Genomic DNA, 25,199 nt, shown 5'->3' on the forward strand with positions numbered 1-25,199 from the left:
CTACAAACCCACGCATACTTGGAGCTGAATATATATATATATATATATATATATATATATATATATATATCTGCGTGAAAACCACTTAGATGCCACTAATAAACAGTAAAGCAAAAATACTGAGGCTAAAAAGCGCTTCCCGCGCTATTAGGTATGACAGCAGGTGTATGAGCGCTGTCTAGTGCTTGATGTCGAAGTATTCCATCAGCCTATGTACACGAGAGACCAGTATCAAAAAAAGAGTTGTTAATAAATTTTTCTGTCAAGCAGTTCATGAGTGCAATGGACATGTTTGGAGAAATTTTGAAGAGGTCGTGGAAATAGGTTAATGGAAATGTCAAGTTTGAAGTGGAATCAGAGCAAATTAAACTTTTCTATACTTTTCAAGGAAAAAATGTGAATCGTACTTATTTTTTAGTCCAGTATATAGAGCACGGGTTGTCTGAGAGCGGATATATAAAGCGGTGGTAAGAACGTTTCTCACTCCTGGACTCTCGTGGCCAACGTCGCATCTGCCTTCTTTGCATCCATTCCAGAGGTGAGAGAAGCGCACATATACAGTTGGATATAAGACTAAGCATAGATATCCTCAGCCTTCAGTATATCGAAAGAATAATCTCATATAGCTGAGTATACCGACAAATAATAAATTTTAATCCTTCTAGCATTATTGGGCTACGGGGTAATTAAATTGAGTTCCACCTTAAGAGCACGCAACTGCTACGTAGCTAGACACAGCCAAAGTAATGTTGTTTTCCATCGCTTCGAGATGCGGATACTTTTTCGTTCTCTGTAATTAGACAATTAATATGAAATGGAATCATATTCCGGGTGATTGAAATTATATGAAAAGTGTCAATGGGAAAATGCTCGAGCAACATGAGATGCTCCCGATACAACTTTCTGTTACTGAATGCGTGCTTATAAAGGTGTTTTTCCGAGCTTTTAAGAAGGCCGTGAATACGCCCAAAGTGCCTCGATAGGCTAGTCTCGCGGCAATTTTGCGTATATTTATACGGACCTGCTCGTCCTGGACTTCCTCTCCGCGTGTTCCGCTCTCATATAGACTGTTTTGCCAATATTGTCCGCCTTGAACTGCCTGTCCTAGATCGCGCAGAACCACCACCGACGCCTCAGTTCTGTATACTTCGTTCTGTTGCCACCTTCAGTACTGACCTACATTGAGTTTGTGTCATCCCCACCTGTGCCCGATGCTCACTACATAGCGGCCCCCATGCAAGACGTCCTGTTTACACACGGTATTACAGTACCACATACAGTTTTATTTGTTACGGGCAATAGCGTCTGGCTACCAGTAGACAATTTCGGCTTCACCACAGATTTGCTACCAAGCGGGATGTCTCAGGCCCAGCTTCGCTCATTCTAGGATCACTCAGTAGCATGTATTGCAGTAGGCGGCAATGTAGCAGACTCTCCTCTACCACCGAAGTCTGCAACTTGTACCAATGCCGACTTAAGGAAAATGATTTTGCGCCACATGTATCAAGCGCGCACGTGAGCTCTAACGAGTTCTGCTTTTTACCACGCTATATTTGACAGAAAAATCGTCCTTTGGCCTAAACTACAGCTGTTAATCGTCCCATAAATACCGGCAATGCCCATCCTCTTCATCGCCGCTCGTATCGAGTGTCGTTGGGGGAGCGTCAAGTTATTCACGCAGAAGTTCGCGCAACGCTTGCCAAGAACATTATTGAACTGTCGTCCTTTTTCCGTAGTCCAAAGGCGTCACATGTTGTAATGCTGAAAAGGAAATATGGCTCATGGTGGTTTTGTCTGGATTATCGACACCTTCACAAGGCTACAAAAGAGCACGTGTATCCCCTACCCGCATTTACAACGCCCTTGACTGGATCCCTGCTTCTCAGAATTCTTTATCTATTCACCTTCGAATAGGCTACTGGCTGACTGCCGTGGACGATCTAGACCGCGAGAAGAGTGACCTTGTAGCACACAACGTTCTTTTTTAATGCAAAGTAATGCCGTTCGGTTTATGTGACGCTCCTGCCACATTTGAACACATAATGGACTTGCTTCTTCACGGTTTTGAGCGGTGTACGTGCATCTGCTACTTGGACGTCGTTATAGTAATCTCCCCAACATTCTCTACACCCCTCAGGCGCCTCTAAGCAGCTCTCGACGTTCCTCGTCGAGCCGGTCTAGAACTCAACGCATCAGTGTCAATTTGGAGGTCACTAGCTTACCGTCTTTGGACATCTCGTTCATGTTAATTGAGTGCAACCGGACCGAGCCGAAATGCAGGCTGGTAGGCACGTCTCTGTTGCAGAAATGTATCAAGGATGTGCACAGCTTCATCGGTCTTTGCTTCTACTTCCGCGGTTCGTGAAAAATTTCGCGGCCATTGCACAACCACAAAACAATCTTTTGAATAAAGCAAGGGGCTTAAGAGGCCTCTGCGTTACCGCATCTTATAGACCTTCTCGCAATGCCGCACGTTCTACCGAATTTCGATTCTGCGTGTACCAAGGTCCGTACTGATGCCAGCGTCCACCGAATAGGCGCAGCACTCGCACAACACCACCACGGGAACGACCTTGTTATTGCTTACGACAGCAGGCTCCTCTCATCCTCTGAGACCCACTATTCTATCAATGAGTGTCAGTGTCTAATCCAAGTTTGGGCGGTTGCGAAATTCCGTACATACATATAGGACCAAATTTTTTGAGCCGTTATGGTCCATGACACGCTTTGGTGATTGTACTCACTGAAAGATCCTACAGGCTGACATGGTCGCTGGCCGTTACGCCTCTAAGAATATTCATAATTTCTTATCTACAAATCTCGGCTTGCAAAATTGTGGTAACGTTCCATCACTTAAGAGAAAAAGACCATGATATCTCTTTTAAATGGATACCAGACAATTGCGGTACCATAGGAAATGATGAAGCAGATAAGGTAGCTCGAACACCAAACCAAGAAGACCGCTGCGTCTCCATTCTTTCCTCAATAAGTTACGCCACGAGACAACTTTGTATTCTAGCACGCAAGATCTCCTTAGCAGAGTGGTATACCGCACATACATGGCGCACAAACCTCACAGACTACACCCGTCAATAGAACTCAGACCTCCGGCCAGTCTGCATCAAAGTGCAGTGTCTCCGCTGTGTGAATTGTGGCTTGGACTTGCCTTCACGGGTGCCTACTCCGCACTAATTGGAATGGCTGACAGTCCTGCTTGTGATGTTTGCCGAGGCGAGGACAACATTGACTACTTAATGAGCCATTGTACTCAATTTTAAGCACAAAGACAATCTATCATCAATACATTGAGGAAATTAGATAATCGTTTTCTGTGTGAACAGACAGTACTAGGGCACCGTCCCCACCGATCATCGGCTCAGAAGGCAGTAAAGGCACTTATGTGCTTTCTCGGAACATCTGGTTTGCGCGAGTGGTTTTAACTCAGGCACAGTCCTTACACATCTCTACACCTTCTCTCTCCCTTCTCAGTCTTCCCCTTCTCCCTTGCCCCAGTGTAGGGTAGCCAACCAGACTCTTGACTGGTTAACATCCCTGCTGTCCTATGTTTCTCTCTCTCTCTCGCCGTCTCCATAAGGACGCTGATTGCCTGTCTCGCTACCCGGTCGACGAGCCTAACGACGCCGACAGTAGTACCGCCAACGGCATTTTCTAATTGTTTGCCTCCGTATCTAATCTCGTTCTGGCCTTCCCAAACATCGACGACGCACCGCGCTCTTCTAGCTCCATGACTGACACAAGGCAGGGAACATTGGGGTAACTCAGGCATAGGACAGCGTCCGCCACCGCTTCTGTTGGCCCGGTCTTGCTCGCGCCGTCCGACACTATGTTGCTGCCTGTGATTATTGCCAGCGCCGGAATACGCCTCAGGTGCTATCAGTCGGTCATCGTCAGCTCATCACCGCCCTTGTGGAACCATTCTTTCGTGTTGCATCAGACTTCCTCATAGCCTTTCTCATTCTGACATCATCTTCTGGTAATGAATGGGTAGTGTTTGCGGCCGATTACGCCACCCGATACGCCCTCACGGGAGTTCGCCCGACCAGTTACATCCCTGACATCGCAGACCTTCTCTTGAGTCACTTTATATGGCTTCATGGCTTCCCGAAACAGCTGATAAGTGACCGTCGCCCTAACTTCTTGTCGAAAGTTATCAACGACATCGTTCGCTGCTGTTCCAATTTACACAAGCTGACTTCACACCATCCTTAAACCAATAGACTGACAGAGTGGTTAAACCATAGCCTCATCGACATGCTGTCCCTGTACTCTTCCAAGGACTACCGGGACAGGGACATTACCCTCTTGCGTTATATTTGCGTACAATTCTTCCCGGCACGACACCGCCCGATTTTCCCCATTTTATGTATTGTGCGGTCTTAAGTCGACCTTCCCCTACTATAATGCGCTTCCTCCAGCTGAAACCTCATCTAACGAGAACGCACGCGATTCCATCATCCTCGCTGACCATGCACGTAGACTTTACCGTACTCGATTGACGGCCTTGCATACCACTCAGTAGCATCTGTACAACACGCACATACCGGCGCAAAGTTTTTGTCTGGTGCTCTAGTGCTCCTGTGGTCGCCCTCTCTTCATGCCACAATTTCAGGGAAGCTCGCTTCGCAATACACGGAACCCTACTGTTTGCAGCGCAAGGTGACGCTAGTGACTTACAAAACTTCTCCTTTAAGTTCGACCTCAGCCTATTCTCTGGCATCCAGTGATGTCGTGCCCATCAGTGAACTCAAGGCGTACTACACTGCTTCCAAGCCTCCCCCCCCTTTAGCTGCTCTGGAATGGCGTTTTTGCAGCAAGGGGTAGTGCCACAGACCCGTATTTACGGTGATGAAGAGGCCAGTGGTCTGAGGAAGATGTCCACGTTTAGAGGCTGGTGTGGTGTGGGTGTGTGGGTTTAGAATGGTGTGGCAATATAACTCACCGGTAGCACATGTCTGAAATCATGGCAAGGCATATAGCCGACTAATTCTCAGATATATACACAACCTCAGGCCGGCGACGCCAGCGTACATTCGCTTGGAGTGTGCATATAATTGTTATCGTAATAAAACAGCGAAGTGGACAAAGCCGTCAATGCTTCCATCAGTTGTAGCCCACACAGCGCTGTGCTTTTGGGCGTTGGCATGAGATTAGCGAGCACGCAACGCAATATTGCTTTCTTCCCAATTTCCTTACCGCCTTAGTGCTGTAGTTGCTTTGGTGGTGCGCTGGAATGAATGACGGGCGGCTATCAAATCCTGGCACTGCGGCCGCATTTCAATGAGGGCTAAATGCGCTTACGCCCTTGTAGCGTAGACTGGGAGCACGTTCATTCGGTGTTCCACACTACGCTGTGCTTCATATCTATAAGGTTCGTTGGGCCCATAAAACTGCAGAATTAATTTTTATTTGCTGTGATGCTCCGCTGTGGACTGGTCTGAGCGAACCGTGCAGTAAACGTAAATGAAACGTTTTGTAGAATTTCAATCGACGGTGAATGGCGCCGACCGGTTCCCGTCAGTCCCATCTCCTTCACAAATGCGGTGTGAAGACTCGAACATTGCTGGCAGCGCTTGTCATCACGGCAGCGTTCGCAGACGTGTGCAGCCGCTATCATGCAGCTTCCTATATCCATCATTGTTGCCCTGGGAACTACTTCGCTCCAACTTATCGCACCCCTATATATTGAGAACGCCGTCGGATGAGTTCATGTGGAATGTGAAGCCATGCTGACACCACCAATGTTTCGCCATTAGGGTAAAACCACAAACTATTTTGCTACAGAAACCATTTCTTGTGTTTCAAGTACAAAATAAGAATCGCTTAAAACAATAATTAAACGAAAGACACTCGTTTTTCAGCAAGTCAGGTATAATTCGGCAAATATCTATGTCTGAAAATACAACAGTTTATTCTTAAGTGAATTTGTAAGTATGTAATTAAATGCATACTGGGGGTGTTCCGCATTTTTAATGTCAGGCTTCAGGCACTGTTAAAAACAGGTCACATGAGCTATAAATGGAATCTTTTAAGACATTCAGAGCAACAATTTATTTCTACTGTTCCCAAGTGCAGACTAACGTCTCGCACAAATTACATACTAAGAGAACTTGCTACATCGGATTCCAGAGACCCTCCCCCCCCCCCCCATTGGAGGACATATTTGTGGGACAACTCTCGAGTAGGCTACGAAAATACAGTTCCAGATTCCCAAGCTTGAATGGTCATCGCTGCCGTTACGATGAAGAAGAGATAACTATGTGCAGGGTATTGCACATTCGTGGGTTAGAAATGTATGCCTTACATGTATACGGCATAATAGTGATGGATATGTACAGGACCGTGTTGTCGTAGTTTTTGTAAGGGTGTTCTGTATAGAGAGAAACTTGTTTCGCGTTGTAAAACATAGAGGACTTAATAATTATTCTTTGCGACATATTTTCACTCAGGAAGCTCCAATTGATACGCTCGCCAGTGTTAGCTGAAGAAATCATAAGGGATTTGCTTCAATTCCTAGTGGAGTCATTACATGCATTTACGTGCATGAACGCTGAGCAGAAATTGGGCGAGGGAGTGCACACACAGTGACAAATATTGCATATAAAGGAGGAATGAACTCATGCTTCCTTAAGGGCTCTTGGACTGCTTGTTCACATACATAACCTTAGCTCCTTCAAATTGCTACCTAAAGCTTTGGAATAAAGAAACGGAGATGAAAAAAATTTGCATCCTTGCGGTTCTTTTGTTTCACCATGGGGCGCTTTGCTTACCTTGCTGAAATGTAAGACCGTTTCTTATTCTTGTTCTAAACATCGACAATGATGTCTCTCTCCAGCCGTTTTCTGACATGCGTCTACTGAAAGAACTTTTTCTGACCTGGATATAGAATTCAGGACAAAGTATTTCTGAATCATCCTCAACTCCTGCAGTTGATATTTGGCATGGTTAGTAGGTTTTCAAAATGGTGTTTTTAAAAGCTTCACGTAGCGTTGTTTCGTGTTTTCGAGAATTAGTAGGCAGTCAACAAGAGCAAACTTTGTTTTCTTAGCTTGCGAGATGGATGGGTGACAGATTTTTTCTGTCAAACGCAAACATCAGCAGCAGGCGTCCCAACGCAAATGAGTGCACAGACACTTCGGTGAGATAGGACGCGAAAATCTATGCGCAATCTCCCTGCGAAGAAAGCGATCGACGCTGTTGTCTGGCATTAAAAGCACTGACGTTTTCTTTAGGAAGATGTACAGCGTACAAGGCGGCATCAACTGAAACGCCTGGAAGTAAGCTGCCTTGTCGCTGAAGCTGGTACTTCATTACTTTGCAGCGACATTTCCAGTACATGGGTGTTCTGCGTCATTTGTTCTTCCTGTAATCAATCTGCTTGATGGCAGACAATATGCGAGCAGGACATAGCAGTGTATTCAGTAGACATGAATTGTACAATGCCGTCCCCACCACCTCGATAATGTTAGTGGCGAGCATTCGAAATGCTCGAAATTGAGTAAACACACTATCTATGGGAAAAACAACTATCGATAACGGGTTCGGACTAGTTGAAATGTCTTTGCCGGTATCGCTACTCTAGGTCGAGCAAGAGAGACGGACCCTCGGAACATACGGCCACGAGACGAAAATCTCTATAGAATTTCTGTAGGTACAGCAAGTAATAGTCTACAGTTATCGGTGCCGAAGGGCACACCGTACTGACGGGGCGGCTGCTACCGACTCTCTCTTTAGAATGGGCCGCTTCTCACTTAAAGCCCTTTGGCGATCCATTGTCGGCAGGAACGAGGCAGGACATGTGCTGACGTCATCCGCGTCAGATTATTTTTTGTCGCTGCAGCAGTGTTGGTGCGGCGCGTAACCGGATTCCTCAGTTCGACCCACGGGGAGGTGTCGGTGGTTCGTGGAGCTTTGCAGGTTATGAGTCACAAGGGCAACCGCTTCAGAAGAACGTGGGGGGGGGGGAGAGCACCCGTTAACGCCATGATAGGAACGCAGTGTGGCACAATCCAGCGTAGCAACAACCCATACCTAACATAACGGCCCCAATATTTCAGAAGCAAGTGCGCCACTAAGCGCAGCATGGGCCTAAAAGCGGGACAAGCTGCCGCACGAAACCGCACGACGCCACACTTCCCTGGCTTCACCTGCGCCCGGCACGGCTGCCAGTGAAGCAGTATCCGTGAAAACACAGCAGAAACTTGTCCCCTCTCTATGAGCTTCATAACTCGGCGAAAGATGTGCTACGAGTAGATGAGTAACTAGCATCATACACCAAGCGCTACCCATAAACGAGTATCATTAGATTAGACTGCTGAACATTAGATTTGGCAACTGCATCCAAGACGCTTGGATGAGAGATTTAAAACTGAGTTTAGCTTTAGAATAGGCTAAAGTTCACGTGGAGAGGAATCTCGGGAAAAAAAGGTCACCATGTTTCACTGTAATCATTGGTAAGGCTTCTGGGCGAAACGTTGCTTTTTCTTCTATTGCCATAACGAAATAGGAATGTGTTATATGCACGCGTTCATAGGGTGGTCTTTAGAATATATTGCCATGGGATAATTTGATTTTGTCTTCAATAAACATAGAATGGCGTTAACCTTGTTTACCTAGATGTTCAAAGCAAAAAAGAATTGTTTAGCCCGATTCGATTTGGAGGGTTCAAACATTTGAAGTCTGGGGCGCAAAACGCACAAATAATGCATATAACCTTGCATATCATCATATGATGCATATAATCTAAATGCCGAACATTCATGTTGTATTTTACAAAATGACTTGAGGTAAGCTCTTGCAATCTATTCATCAGATAACTTACAGCTGCAATTATATCACTCGTGGTATAAACAGTTGTAATAGACTTCGAATATGCAGCCTAATTTTTGTAACCGCGTCGGCTCATTATAAGTATATCATGCTTGTTTTTAATTGTTTTTTGCGAAATTTTTAGAACGCTTCGCGAAGAGTTCATATTTTCTGTTGCAATTTCACAAATGCTAGCAACAGGATTCATTCGCAATTTCGAAATAATTAAGAGTTTGCCATATCTTTTACAACCTAAATTCAAATGCGAAAGCAGAGGAGTACAGAAAGGTACTTCTGAAACATGAGTCTGTTATTTGCGCAAGAATAATATTAAAAAGATATCCATACTTTTTTTTCTGTCCAGCTCTCTAGTCGAAGACATGGAAGGCTTGTTTGGGAAATGCCTCTTCGTGGTTGTTGCTGCCACACTCGGTAAGATTACCTCAACTTGACGGGGGTCAATGCCCACTCCAAAGAAAATGGAGACAGGGTTTGCGAAATTTGTTGTAGAAAAGCTTCATTTTGTATGAGTTCGCGGTGATATTTATTTTTATGTATTTTTTATTTACTTATTTCAAGATACTGGCAACCCTTTGACTGGGTTATTCCGTTAGTGAGGTACATGAAGAAGGAGTAATAATAGTAATTGTCAGGAGAATATATGCTAAACAAGTAAAAATAAGAAGAAAAAGTATACGTACAACAGTTAGAATGAATACGAGTATTGACAAGCATGCCAATAAAAAAAACAGATAATCATATGGAGAATACAAATAAATGACATCAGGCGGAAAAGTACGTATTAAGTGAGTCATGTAACATCTAAAGTAAATCATCAATTCTTTGCTGTTTGACTACAAGTCGGTCAAGAGTATTCCATTCCCGAGTGCATCTAGGGAGAAAAGAATAATAGAATATATTGTTATTGCAAAAACTTTTCTTGGTATGTCAGATCATGTGTATGACGCAGGTGCCTTGTTTAGTTAGTTTCGACGTATCTTGCGTGGTCTATCAAAATAGTTGTGAAGTAGGATCTATAAAACTTCAGGCGGTGAATTTTAGCTCCACTTTGGAGTGAGGCCAAACCTACACGGCGTAGCCATTCTGTCGGGAAATGAAGGCGTCGATAGCGGTTAAAAATAAATGTATTCGCTTTGCGCTGCACACTTTCACGCATGCTGATACCGCTACTTGTGAAGAGGATCCAGATTATATTTGCGCATTCGAGCATCGGTCCGACAGATGTGGTGTACCCTAAAAGCTTAGTGTCATGGTAAGCGTGCAGCAGCATCCGCTTGAGGAAAAACAATTTTTTATTGCTTTCGAGGTTATAGCTTCCGTTTGAACTGCCCAACGGCAATCAGAAGTTATTATTACATCAAGATATTTGTACCGGCTTACATTTCGGAGCGTGACGTTATTAAATCCATAAGGAAGGCCTAAGCTTGTTTTCTTTTTCTAATTGACATCGCAACTTGTCTGAATTGATCACCATTTGTCAGTTAGAGCACCAACTTTCAACTTGATTCAGGGTATTCGTCACTGTAGCTTTTAACCTCTTTATACAGTATGCCGTCGTCTGCAAATAGCCTAATATTTACGTTAATGTTCACCGCCAGATCATTTATAAACAATAGAAAAATCATCGGTACCAAGACGGATCCCTTGGGCACACCGGATGTGACATTTATCGTGTCAGAAACGTGCTCATTGCATTGCACAAATTGTTGGTGGCCGGACAAATGTCTTGATATCCATCCAGTCATTGGCCCCTCCCCTAGTTTGCGGACCAGCTGGAAAACTAGCCTTTCGTTGGAAACCTGATGAAATGCCTTTAGGAAATCAATAAAAATTATGTGAATTTGAGAGTATTCGTTAATGCATTGGGCCAAGTCGTGCACTATCTCGACGAGTTGCGTTACGGTCGACAGACTTCTCCGAAATCCGTGCTGCTTGGGGTGTAGCGGATTCTTTTCTTCGGCAATCTTTGTGATGAATTTGTGGACAATGAGTTCGAGTATTTTACGCCTGGTACACGTCAAGGAAATTGGCGTGTAGTTTGGTGGGATCGTCTTGTCACCCGATTCATGCACTGGGATTATTTTTGCGACTTTCCATTCAGAAGGAATGTGTAAATCGTGGATAGGCTTTCTGAATATTAACCGTTTGAACTTACTAACTGGCTCCGCATACCATTTGAGAAATGCGTCCGGTATTCCGTCTAGGTCACAGCTCTTTTTTCATCAAGGTTTAATATCAGACACAGTATAGCACTGCCCTTTATTTGTGCGATGTCTAGTAATTAATGTTGCTGGATGTTATAATCGGAGAATGTCTCACTGGTCCATTATCGATTGTAAAATTCGACTGGAGGTAGCGATTCAATTGATCCGCCTTATCTTTTGTTTCTATTCAAGGAGAAGCCTTTCTATCACTATGTTTACGATTTAAATAATGACAAAATTTTGCTCGGGATGTTTCCATGAACTAGGATAGAGTGTTACCATACTAGTGCAATATGGAAACGCCTACCTTCTTTTTCAATGTTTTAGTTAACGCGGAAATCTGTGCGCTGTAATTACCGGCTAAACCAGACCTCCTAGTTTTCCTCAGCTAACTAATTTTATGTTTAACGTGAATTACTTCGCGGGTGATCCATGGATTATAACTTCGTGTAAGTTTGTTGTAAGTTGTTGAATGCAAGAACTTGTTTACAGGGCCGGTGTGTCGTACAAGACCAGGTAGAGACAGTGTGCATAGGACTAAGTTGTGATCGGATATGCCGTCTAAGATTTCACTGCCTGTCTGGTCGTTCAGGAAATGGTCACTAAGAGGAACAACGTCTAGAATAGAACTAAATTTGCCCTGGATACGTGTTGGTACGAGTACCAGTTGGTTGAGCTCAAAGTTGAACAACTTGTCCAATATGACGTCATTTGCAGCACCTCGCATTTTCCTGACGACCACACCATTTCAGGCAGGTTAAGATCACTAGCCAAGATCATTTTGCCATTAAACAAGTGATGATGCATATAGTCCAGATGAAGTTCTAGGTAGCTTGTCTCAGCGTTAAGTGGTCTGTAGCTAAGATACTATAAATATGTGTCCTTTCTGCAGCTGTATTTTGCCCCACACCACCTGGCTTCAATTTCTGGCTTATCTGGCAAAATAGTGCATTGTTAGTTCATTCTTAAAGAAAAGTGCGGCACCCCCGCCTCTAGTTCCCCTATCTCGGCGCACAATAACTTAGGCCAGTGGCAAGACTTCGTGGTCTAAGTTATCCGAATGAGCCCATGTTTCTGTGACAGCAATAATATCAGGTTTATTTTCAAAAACAAGAGCTTGAATTAGTCTATTTTATTTTGAAGACTTCGTGCTTTCACATTCAACAGGGGTACTTCTGTCGACTTCGAATGACTCTCTTTTTTAAAGCGTCTTTTGCTTCGTTTTTTGGACTGAATATAAATGTTTATGGTCACGATCCCAAGCAAAAAGTTTACCATTTATACGCAAGTTATCGTAGACTAGCGACGCCTTTTCCTGACTATCCCGTTAATCTTTCGTGCGACCCCGCTGCTTTTTACTTATTTCTCGAATACTACGAAAGAAATCTTCACTGATATCAACACCTGAGCCCTTGAGCATCGTGAAATGCTGGAGGATTGAAATTTTGTCTTCGTAGTCGAGTAGTTTAAAGGCTATGGGTCTTCATCTACAAGTATCAGTTTGCTTCTTTTTACCTACCCGGTGCATTAATTCTATTCCCTTGGTTGTGTTCTGAAGTATACCATCTAAAACCTTACTTTCTGCCAATTCAAGAAGCATGTCCACTTATTCCTTTTGTTGTTCTTCAACACCGTATTTGACAAGGTTGGACCGATGGCTCCGGTTTTCCAGATCCTCTACTTTCTTTTCCATAGCCAATCAATTTTTTTTCTAAGTTAGATTATCGTTTATTGTTCTCTGAGATCTGTTTTTCAATGCCAGTTATGTTTTCAAGTTTCTTGGCAATTGCGGTAAGTCTACTGTTTCTTACATATTTTTTTTGTTAATTTATTTAATATCCCCTGCGAATAGCTTTCACTGCTCTGCTATGCCATCTATGTTTTGGCATGGGTTTAACTCAACGTCTCCACCCAGTAGAAACAACATGCGGAAGAAAACAAAGAGTTTGCAAAGTAGTTCGGGAAGCAAACATGGGCACCACAGCAGAATTAGGCAAATACCGTTACTACGAAATGACTTGTCATAGCTTCTGGCGTAGAATAAATCAGCTGTAGAATAAACAGGAACAGATTTGAAGGTTACATCTTTGCGATGCTGCCGTGCCCACTGCCAGATTTGCCATACGCGCTGTCCTTTACAGGCTCGCTCCATGCTGTCGTCATCGGTGATCCCAGCACATCTGTTGATGTAACAGCAGCGCCATCATGGAAGGGCCGGTAGCTTTCGTCGACGGAGGCTGGGTGCATGAGCAGATCCCTGTCGCCGATAAAATCAGCTCGAGGCGTTTGTTGTAGCTCGTAGCACACCGGTGTTGGGCCCATGGAAAAGAGAAAGAAGCATATCTGTAGAATAAACAGGAACGACTTGAAGGCTGCTTCCTTGCGATGCTGCCGTGCCCACTCTCACCCTGCCCGCATATAGGAACAAAGGGAACAAAAATTACAGTGGCCTAAGATTGCCAAGAAGAATGGCACTTCCCGGTGTCACATTCCCTCCATTGCAATGCACAGCTGAGATGTTCACTATCTTTCCTGCAGTTTGGTATAAATGTAATGCATTTAAAACATTTGGAGGGCTCTCAAATAAAAACCTCAGCATGCATTTTTTGTATTTTATGTGAAATCAATATTAATTTGCTTTATGGCAGTCAAACAAGGGAGTTCGTAAAAAGAATCAATTTGACGCTCCCAGGAGCCTTTTGGCTGCATGCTTTGCATGATTCAGTTGCAATAGCTTAAGGTCTTCCTTTAGGTATGGTTCGTTTATTTGAAATTCAGTAAAGTTGTAAGCCTATTGTGAAAATATTCAACTTTAGCTTAAACTGGTTGCAATAACAATAACTAATGAACATGCAATGTCTAAGCAAACATACGCTATTCAATACACATTGCATATATAAATCATTAGCCTGGCGCAAGCCAATTGTCATACCTATGCAGTTATGCACTTGATTATATATTATTGCTACAGCTTCCTGTGTGCCCCTCAGTTGGGTAAAGCAGGACAGATCAGACACACGAAAAAATGTAACCTGTTTTACTAAGATATCGCGAGCTGCCGCACAGCCGGCTGTAATACAGTAACGATCACCTTGACGCACACAGGCCTTTACATTCATGCGCTCACTCAGGCGCCTTGCATGCGGTGACAGCGACAGGAATCGGCAGCCGAGCACGCTTGGTGTCCACGAGTGTGCGCCCTGCTATACGTATTGGTATAAAACTCTGTTGTTACGTTGGAACAGGCAAAAATTAGTGACTGTGTCTGTAGGCGTTCCTTCCCCGCAGAGCTTTTATTTCTTCTTATTGGCGATCGTGCAACAGGGGAATCCTCAAGCGAGAGAGACCGCCATCACATAAGATTAAAAGAAGATATGTTTTCCTTGCTCCTTGTAAACCGCTTTCATGTTCTTTATTGACTACGATTTGTCACACCGTGCATTTGTGTTTCGGAGCACATGACACCATTGACAAGGGGACATGTTCTAGGAGCTGTCTTTACAAGTTGATGTTCTATCTTCGCACAACTGGAGAGTTTAAATTGAGACTGAATGAATACCCTCTCTTCTAATTTCAACTGTAACAGTTGTAAGACGATGGCTCTAAATATCCAGGCATATATAAATATTTCAGTGTTTCCTCTTTATTTCTTCTCCCCTTTTGTATCATACAAGCGAACCACCACTTGTAATTTTTTCCTTTGCAGCTGCACTGATTATGACCCCAAACGAAGTTGGCGCAATCCCACCTTTCATCCTTGAAAGTATTGGAAAGACAATGGGACGAAATGAAGAAAACGTCGAGTAGCCAAGCATCAGTCTTCGTGATACAGTGTGGGCGATCTGCGTTCCATTGGCGACGCATGCTTCGTGGCGGAAGAAAATGAATGAAACAACAAATGGCCTGACATGAATAAACTAGACATCGTTGGAGTTAAACTTTCTCTTTGGTGCCGAATGCCACTTTTTTATTTTGCTTTCATGTAGTCGCTCTTAAGCGCTTCTACGCATGGAGTTCATAGTCTCCTCCTTCGTCGCATTTCAAATGAGTCTTGCTTTCTTACAAATGATACAGCGGATTTTCATTTTGTTATTTTCATCTAACAGCAGTTATACTCAAAGCGAATTTTCGCCGTCTTCATATAGGTATATAATCAAGTATATGCGCGCTATTTGTTCTCTTATTGCAACATTGAGCTAGAGAACCACAGAAGAAGGCACCTTCGAAGCTCCATAGTAATCACGTCCAAGAATTGTGGACATTCGCCTTCAAAACCTCACTGCAATACACAAGTGTAAGTCAATTGCAATTTGCCTAAGTTAATTTTTACAGTATAGGCCAAGGATTAAAAAGTTCGAACTGACTACAAAGCGAGGACAATTTTTTGTATCAGGATATTCATTCATGAAACTTATAGTCGGAATATTGGTGGTGCGTTAAAGTGGTTTTTTGGTCAGGGATGAGCGATGAATTCACATGAGAGGAGCAAATCGTTGAGCACCCTCCCTGCAGAGGGCCACATTGATCAGAAGCACCAAATTTTTTTCCTTGGAGCTAGTTATTATAGCTGAAGTAAGACCGGTAATGGCAGAGGGAGGGTTATGCGTCTGTTTACATGCGCAGGTTTTTTAGAGGCAGCCGAGGCAGCAATGCGTGGGCACGTCTTGATCGTGCCTGTGTTTTATTCTCTGCACGTGTGTTCACGTGTATTTGTAAGCGGGCGCACGCCTCTGTATTGGCGTTTGTAAGCGCGCGAGTGCGAGTATGCGTGTGTGAGCGTTCGAGGCGTGTGTGCATGCCTGCATTTCCGTGTGCGGGCGCGAGTACGCGCCTGTATTGCACGTATGCGTGCGTTTGCGGTGTAGGCTTAAGAGCGTGTGAATGTGTACGTGTGCCAGTGTGTGTTCCTGTTTCGGCATGCATGCCTGCGAAAAAATGTCGGCATGTTTGTGTGCGCATGCATGTCTGTGTGTGTGTGTGCATGTAAGGTAGACAGTGAGATTATGTGTACGTGCGAGGGAGAAAGAGAGTTTGTGCATGAGGGAGCGAGTGTGTGACTGTGTGCGTGCGAAGGAGATAGAGAGACTCTGTGTGCATTTGAGCGAGAGAGACTTTGTGGTGGAGCGATAGATAATGTGTGTTAGTATCTGTGTGCGCGCACGTACGACTGAGAGTCACTGTGTGTGCGAGGGACAGAGGATCTCGTTCTGTGAGTATGTGTTTCTGTATGCGAGTGGGAAAAAGAGCGTGTGGGCGTGCGAGTGGCTCCATATTTGCATTACATGCACGCGAGTGCGTGCCTGCATTTGCGTGTACGTGCGCGCTTCGTGAGCTTGTGATGCATACATGGGCGCGTGTGAAAGCGTACATGTGCGAAAGTGTTCGTGTTTGAGCATACATGCGCACGGACAAATGTGTACGTGTTTGTGCGCGTATGGATACCTATGCGTGCGTATTTTCTGCTGGGTGCCTGCCCGCACGCGAAGCACAGAAGATAAATTCGTCTGCGTGCCTGTGTGTATGCGAGGCAGAGAGTGTGTTGGCGCGAGGGTGAGTGTGTGTACTTGTGCCTTTGCATACGAGGCGTTAGTGTGTGTGTGTGTGTGATTGTTTATAGGTGTGAGCGAACACTTTCCGTCTTACACCTACTCTTGGAAACACGTGTAGAGATCATATAAAGCCATATTTAAATTCATGACTTAAGAACGAATGACACGGCATTTATAGCGTTCTCTCTTTCTGAAACAGTAACAGACCAAAAAGGAAGTGCTGTGGCGTCAGTATTACCGCACTTGACCGGCACGGTCGAGCGACAAGCTGTTTAGTGGTTCACTTTCGTTGTCATGCTTCCGTCGGAGGCCGCGCAATGTGTCGAGCACATTAATACCCTAAATATGCACTATAATTGAATCGCGCATCGTTTCTGTGACCAAGCAAGCTTTTGGCAGCGCACATCCGTTGCTACGTTGCCACTTGAACTTTTAACTGCTTGCATTCGGGAACAGAATGTCCATAAATATGGAGAGTCGTTTGCACTCAATATGCTCATCGAGTGGCACCAATGCTGGCGATATCTCAATGACAACAAACAGTCAGGTGGATGTGGCTGACGGTATTCTTCTATATCAGTTACGCTTTCAAAAAGCGTTTAATCCGAAGTATTGCTATTAACTTGTAAAGGAGCATTTTTATTAAACACGTGTTCGCTCAGCTACAAAATCTTGGAGAAGGGCTCTAAACCGCTCCTTTGCGTTAGCCACAGGAGATTATTTATTTATTGGTTGCTTCATTCACGTAGCTTCGTGAATTACGCACAGAATTGATCAAGTTCTTCCACATTCGGGGGTTACCATCTGAACACTGGATTGAAAACAAGGTCACGAATATTACGTTGGTCTATTTCTTACAATTTGGGGCCATTAAACAATGCCGCCAGTATATTCATGGTGCAATATTATTCTTATGTACCAGGTGCGATTGCTTGGACAGGTATTCTTGGCAGAATTCACGTTCATGAACTCAGAACACCTGTGCGCAACTGTGCACCTCTTGCTTTACAATGGGCAATCTTACTTTATGCAAAAATACCGGTACAACAAAAAAAGTGTGCGGGAACATTGTCAGCACTCTCGTATAAATTTCTGAGCATTAGAAGCGTGAAGCTTGGTTTCCTGGCGTCATTTGGGATTTACTCGCGTAGTAGACCCATGGGCAAGTTCGCTTATGTTGTCAATTTTCTTAGCTGCCTTATCCTGAGCGATGACGTTTAGTGTAACCCAGGCTGCACGAGACCGGCGCCTGAAACTGGCAAACCTGACGAATCCCAAGGAAGAGTTCTAAACGCACTTGAGACATTGACCGTGGTGGCAATGTGGAGTTGCGATAATCCTTGTCTTGTGAACGTTCTCTCCGATTTTGTTGCTAGTGAGAAAAGAATGTCGCAAGGCATATCTGGAGTCAAAAATGCTGTGGATACACGTTTGGTGCCTTGGAATTGCATGTGGCTGGTCTCGAAACCTCATGGTCGAAGCACTATGTGATCGAGACTCTGATCAGCTTCGTTCTAAGCCGCCTTCCCTAAAGCGCACTGTTGCCGAAATAACTGCCAAATATGACGATCTTGAACGCCGCTCACCGAGAAATAACATATTTCTTCGTGGCATACCAGAAGATATTAACGAGTAGTATGTCCCACTATACTCTAAGGTTGTGAACGTTTTCAGTAAGCTTTCGCTTGACTGTCCGCGTATTGAACGCTTCCATAGGTTGGGCAGAATGCGTCCTGGGCGTTCCCGGCCTATTTTCTTTAACATTGCTTGATTTCAGCGATAAGCTAGTGATGCTGAAAAACGCTTATAAGCTCGACCAAACCTGGGCGACCCAGCACGCAGGCGAGGCGGCGGCGAGGCAAGCCCTCGACGTCCTTTTGTGGGAGGCTTAATTACGTTTTCTTTCTCCCATAACATGATACAATTAGTTGACAAGAATACGCGGCAGCACTCCATACTTGACTTAGTGTTTATTAGTGACAGTCTTGCTACTTTAGGTTTTAACACTTGATGTAGGTAGTAGCGGGCGCTGCACAGAAAAACAGAACCTTAAGCATTTCTATTATAAAAACGTAGTTCCTCCTTGGCTTTTTCAAAAGGAACGCGAAGCGCCGGAACAGAATGCTTTGATTTACACAGTCTACGGGCACGGCATGGCCGGTGCAGGATATCCTAGTTAATCCAAGGAAGTTTATTACTTATCTTATTTGCTTTTATTGGAGCATAGTTCTTGATGCAATATTTCAGTAACGACTCAAAAGAACCTACAAGTCTGTCAACAGGACATTCGGTACTGAGGGACAAATAATGGTCAATGTTATCTGCCAGGGTATCAGTCATAGACCTATCGTCAGCCTTGTTAAAATAGTGAAATGTGGAATAGCTGGAATAGCTAACGCGTTCACGTGGGATAGGATAGTTATAGTGTACGAGAACTGTGTCATGTTCCGAGATTTCTGCCAGGATATGAGTGTTAAAACCTAAAGTTGCAAGACTGTCACTAATAAACACTAAGTCAAGTATCGAGTGCTGCCGCGTATTCTTGTCAACTAATTGTATCAGGTTATGGGACAAGAAAACGTAATTATTGCTCTACAAATAGAGGCACTAAGGCGGCATATGCGAGGGAAGGAAAACATTTGGAAATCTTGCGCTAGAATCAAAACCAGGACCTCTTACGCGACTATTTGAGGCACCGTCGCAGTTGTAAGGAACGTTAGCTATAAATTAATGATAAAAACACTTTTTTGTAAACAAGCCGTTATTGCGTTTGTCAACAGAAGCGTCCCATAGCTTTTTACGTACTGCGCATACGATGGACGAAAAATCTTAGGAAAGTTTCATACCACAATTCTTGAGCTTATAAGCGTTTTTCAGCATCACTAGCTTATCGCTGATATCAAGCAATGTTAAAAAAGATAGGGCGTGAACGCCCAGGACGCATTCTGCCCAACCTATGGAAGCGTTCAATACGCTGACAGTCAAGCGAAAGTTTACTGAAATCGTTCACAACCTTAGAGTATAGTGGGACTTACTACTCGGTAATATCTTCTGGTATGCCACGAAGAATTATGTTATTTCTCGGTGAGCGGCGTTCAAGATCGTCATATTTGGCAGTTATTTCGGCAACAGTGCGCTTTTGGCAAGCCGCCTGAGAACGAAGCTGATCAGAGTCTCGATCACATAGTGTCTTCGACCATGAGGTTTCGAGACCAGCCACATGCAATTCCAAGGCACCAAACGTGTATCCACAGCATATTTGACTTCAGATACACCTTGGGACATTCTTTTCTCACAAGCAACAAGATCGGAGAGAACGTTCACAAGAGAAGGATTATCGCAACTCCACATTGCCAGCTCAGCCAATGTCTCAAGTGCGTTAAGAACCCTCCCTTGGGATTCGTCAGGTTTGCCAGTTTCAGACGCCGGTCTCGTGCAGCCTGGGTTACACTCAACGTCAACGCTCAGGATAAGGCAGCTAAGGAAATTGACGACACAAGCGAAATTGCACGTGGGTCCACTACGCGAGTAAATCCCAAATGACGCCAGGAAACCAAGCTTCATGCTTCCAATGCACAGAAAGTTATACGAGAGTGCTGACAATGTTCACGCACACTTTTTTTGGTGTACCGGTATTTTTGCATAAAGTAAGATTGCCCATTGTAAAGCAAGAGGTGCACAGTTGCGCACATGTGTTCTGAGTTCATGATCTTGAATTCCTCCAAGAATACCTGTCGCAGCAAACGCACCTGCAACATAAGAAGAATATTGCACCATGAATATACTGGTGGCATTGTTTAACGGCCCCAAATTGTAAGAAATAGACCAACGTAAATATTAGGGACCTTGTTTTCAATCCAGTGTTCAGATAGTAACCTCCGAATATGGAAGAACTTTATCAATTGTGTGCGTAATTTACGAAGCTATGTGAATGAAGCAACCAATAAATAAATAATCTCCAGTGGCTAACGCAAAGGAGCAGTTTAGAGCCCTTCTTCAAGATTTTGTACCTGAGCGAACACGTGTTTAATAAAAATGCTCCTTTACAAGCTAATAGCAATACTTCGGATTAAATGCTTTCTGAAAGCGTAACTGATATAGAAAAATACCGTCGGCAACATCGACCTGACCGTTTCTTGTCTTTGTGATATCGCCAGCATTGGTGCCACTCGATGAGCATAATGAGTCCACACGACTCTCCATATTTATGCACATTCTGTTTCCGAATTCAAGCAGATAAAAGTTCAAATGGCAATGTAGCAACGGATGTGCGCTGCCGAAAGCTTGCTTGGTAACAGAAATGATCTTTTCGCTCGACCGCGCCGGTCAAGTGCGGTAATACTGACGCCACAGCACTTCCTTTTTGGTCTGTTACTGTTTCAGAAAGAGATAACGCTATAAATTCAGTGTCATTCGTTCTTAAGTCATGAATTTAAATATGGCTTTATATGATCTCTAAATGTGTTTCCAAGAGTAGGTGTAAGACGGAAAGTGTTCGCTCACACCTATAAACAATCACACACACACACACTATCCCCTCGTATGCAAAGGCACAAGCACACACATTCACCCTCGCGCCAACACACTCTCTGCCTCGCATACACACAGGCACGCAGACGAATTTATCTTCTCTGCTTCGCGTGCGGGCAGGCACACAGCAGAAAATACGCACGCATAGGTATCCACACACGCACAAACACGCACACATTTGTCCGTGCGCATGCATGCTGAAACACGAACACTTTCGCACATGTACGCTTTCACAAGCGCCCATGTATGCACCACAAGCTCACGAAACGCGCACGTACACGCAAATGCAGGCACGCACTCGCGTGCATGTAATGCAAATATGGAGCCACTCGCACGCGCACACGCTCTTTTTCCCACTCGCATACACGAACACATACTCACAGAACGAGATCCTCTGTCCCTCGCACACACAGTGACTCTTACTCGTACGTGCGCGCACACAGATACTAACACACATTATCTATCGCTCCACCACAAACTCTCTTTCAATTGCATGCACACAGAGTCTGTCTATCTCCTTTGCACCCACACACAGTCACACACTAGCTCCCTCATGCACAAACTCTCTTTCTCCCTCGCACGTACACATAAACTCTCTGTCTACCTTACATGCACACACACACACACACACACACACACACACACACACACACACACACACACACACACACACACACACACACATGCGTGCGCACACAAATATGCCGACATTTGTTCGCAGGAACACACGTTGGCACACGTACACATTCAAACGCACTTAGCCTACACCCCAAACGCACGCATACGTGCAATACAGGCGCGTACTCGCGCCCGCACACGGAAATGCAGGCATGCACACACGCCTGGAACGCTCACACACGCATACTCGCACTCGCGCGCTTACAAACGCAAATACGGAGTCGTAACCCTGCTTACAAATACACGTGCACACACGTGCAGAGAAGAAAACAGAGGCACGTTCAAGACGTGCCCACGCATTGCTGCCTCGGGTGACTCTAAAAAACCTATGTATGTAAACAGATGCATAACCCTCCCTCTGCCATTACCGGTCTTACCCCAGCTGTAATAAATAGCTCTAAGGATAAAATTTGATGCTTCTGATCAATGGGGCCCTCTGCAGGGAGGGTGCTCAACGATTTGCTCCTCTCATATGAATTCATCGCTCATCCCTGACCAAAAAACTACTTTAACGCACCACCAATATTCCGACTATAAGTTTCATGAATGAATATCTTGATACAAAAAATTGTCCTCGCTTTGTAGTCAGTTCGAACTTTTTAATCCTTGGCCTATACTGTAAAAATTTATTAGGCAAATTGCAATTGACTTACATTAGTGTATTGCAGTGAGGTTTTGAAGGCGAATGTCCAGAATTCTTGGACGTGGTTACTATGGAGCTTCGAAGGTGCCGTCTTCTGTGGTTCTCTAGCTCAATGTTGCAATAAGACAACAAATAGCACGCATATACTTGATTATATACCTATATGAAGACGGCGAAAATTCGCTTTGTGTATAACTGCTTTTAGATGAAAATAACAAAATGAAAATCCACTGTATCATTTGTAAGAAAGGAAGACTCATTTGAAATGCGACGAAGGAGGAGACTATGAACTCCATGCATAGAAGCGCTTAAGAGCGACTACATGAAAGCAAATTAAAAAAGTGAGATTCGGCACCAAAGAGAAAGTTTGACTCCAACGATGTCTAGTTTATTCATGTCAGGCCATTTGTTGTTTCATTCATTTTCTTCCGCCACGAAGCAGGCGTCGCCAATGGAATGCAGATCGCCCACACTGTATCACGAAGACTGATGCTTGGCTACTCGACATTTTCTTCATTTCGTCCAATTGTCTTTGCAATATTGTCAAGGATGAAAGGTGGGATTGCGCCAACTTCGTTTGGGGTCATAATCAGTGCAGCTGCAAAGGAAAAAATTAGATGTGGTGGTTCGCTTGTAGGATACAAAAGGGGAGAAGAAAAAAAGAGGAAGCACTGACATATTTATATACGCCTGGATATTTAGAGCCATCATCTTTCAACTGTTACAGTTGAAGCATATAGCAGACTCACGTATTCTCAGCAATTAGAAGAGAGGGTATTCAATTAGTCTCAATTTAAGCTCTCCAGTTGTGCGAAGATAGAACATCGACTTGTAAAGACAGCTCCTAGAACATGTCCCTTTGTCAATGGTGTCATGTGCTCCGAAACACAAATGCACGGTGTGACAAATCTTAGTCAATCAAGAACATGAAAGCGGTTTACAAGGAGCAAGGAAAACATATCTTCTTTTAATCTTATGTGATGGCGGTCTCTCTCGCTTGAGGATTCCCCTGTTGCACGATCGCCAATAAGAAGAAATAAAAGCTCTGTGGGGAAGGAACGCTTACAGACACAGTCACTAATTTTTGCCTGTTCAAACGTAACAACTGAGTTTTATAAAAAAACGTATAGCAGGGCGCACACTCGTGGACACCAAGCGTGCTCGGCTGCCGATTCCTGTCGCTGTCACCGCATGCAAGGCGCCTGAGTGAGCGCATGAATGTAAAGGCCTGTGTGCGTCAAGGTGATCGTTACTGTATTACAGCCGGCTGTGCTGCAGCTCGTGATATCTTTTCTTTAAGAAAATATACTTTTCTTTAATAAAGAACTAATAATGCACCGTTCTGCCAGATAAGCCAGAAAATCAAGCCAGGCGGTGTGGGGCAAAATACAGCTGCAGAAATGATACATATTTATAGGAGTTAGCTACAGACCTCCTAATGCTGAGACAAACTACATCGAACTTCTTCTGGATTATATGCATCATCACTTGACGAATGGCAAAATTATCATGGCTGGGGATCTTAGCCTGCCTGAAATGGAATGGTCGTCAAGAAAGTGCGAGGTGCTGCAAATGACGTCATATTGGATAAGTTGTTCAACTTTGAACTCAACCAACTGGTACTCGTAGCAACCCGTATCCAGGGCAAATTTAGTTCTATTCTAGACGTCGTTCTTCTTAGTGACCATTTCCTGAACGACCAGTCAGGCAGTAAAATCTTAGACGGCATATCCGATCATAACTTAGTCCTATCCACACTGTCTCTACCTGGTCTTGTACGACACTACGGCCCTGTAAACATGTTCTTGCATTCAACAGAGCTGACAACGATGCAATAATCACATATCTCATTCACAAGTTTATCGAGTTTTATTGTATTTGCTTGGATAAAAACTCATCAATAGATCATATATGGTTGCAATTCAAAGCGCAGGTCATGCATTGTATTGAAAATGTATTCCCACTAGAGCGCAAACTTACAAGAAATTATAATCCATGGATTCACGTTAAACGTAAAATTAGTTGGCAGAGGAAAGCTAGAAGGTCTGGTTTAGCCGGCAATTACAGCGCACAGATTTCCGCGTTATCTAAAACATTGAAAAAGAAAATAGGCGTTTCCATAGTGCACTATTATAGTAACACTCATTCCTAGTTCATGGAAACAGCCCGAGCAAAATTTTGGCATTACGTAAATGGTAAACATAGCGACAGAAAGGCTTCTCCTTCAATAGAAACAAAAGATAAGGCGGATCAATTCAATAGCTACTTCCAGTAGGATTTTTCAACAGAGAATGGACTAGTGAAACATTCTCCGATTATACCATCTACCAAAATTAATTACTAGAAATCACAGAAATAAAGGACAGTGCTATACTGTGTCTGATATTAAACCTTGATGAAACAAGAGCTGTGGCCTAGACGGAATACCGGACGCTTTTCTCAAATGGTATGCCGAGCCAGTTAGTAAGTTTAAACGCTTAATATTCAGAAACTCTTCCAGGATTCCCAGGTTCCTTCTGAATGGAAAATCTCAAAAGTAATCACAGTGCATAAATCGGGTTACAAGACGATCCCATCAAACTACACCCCAATTTCCTTCACGTGTACCAGGTGTAAAATACTCGAGCCTATTGTCCACAAATTCATCACAAAGTTTCCGAAGACAAGGATCTGCTACACCCCAAGCAGCATGGATTTCGGAGAAGCCTGTCGACCGTAACGCAACTCGTCGAGATAGTGCACGACTTG

General features: G+C 44.1%; 1 long non-coding RNA gene across 1 annotated transcript; it reads left to right on the forward strand.

Moving 5' to 3' along the window:
• The first annotated feature begins 491 nt into the window (after nucleotides 1-491).
• Nucleotides 492-14,978, forward strand: LOC142584233 (uncharacterized). Its single transcript, XR_012828735.1, has 3 exons — nucleotides 492-538; nucleotides 9,191-9,258; nucleotides 14,758-14,978. It is a non-coding gene; the product is annotated as an uncharacterized LOC142584233 (long non-coding RNA).
• Nucleotides 14,979-25,199: the final 10,221 nt, after the last annotated feature.

This window comes from Dermacentor variabilis, chromosome 6 (assembly GCF_050947875.1).
Source record: "Dermacentor variabilis isolate Ectoservices chromosome 6, ASM5094787v1, whole genome shotgun sequence".
Classification (NCBI taxonomy): domain Eukaryota; kingdom Metazoa; phylum Arthropoda; class Arachnida; order Ixodida; family Ixodidae; genus Dermacentor; species Dermacentor variabilis.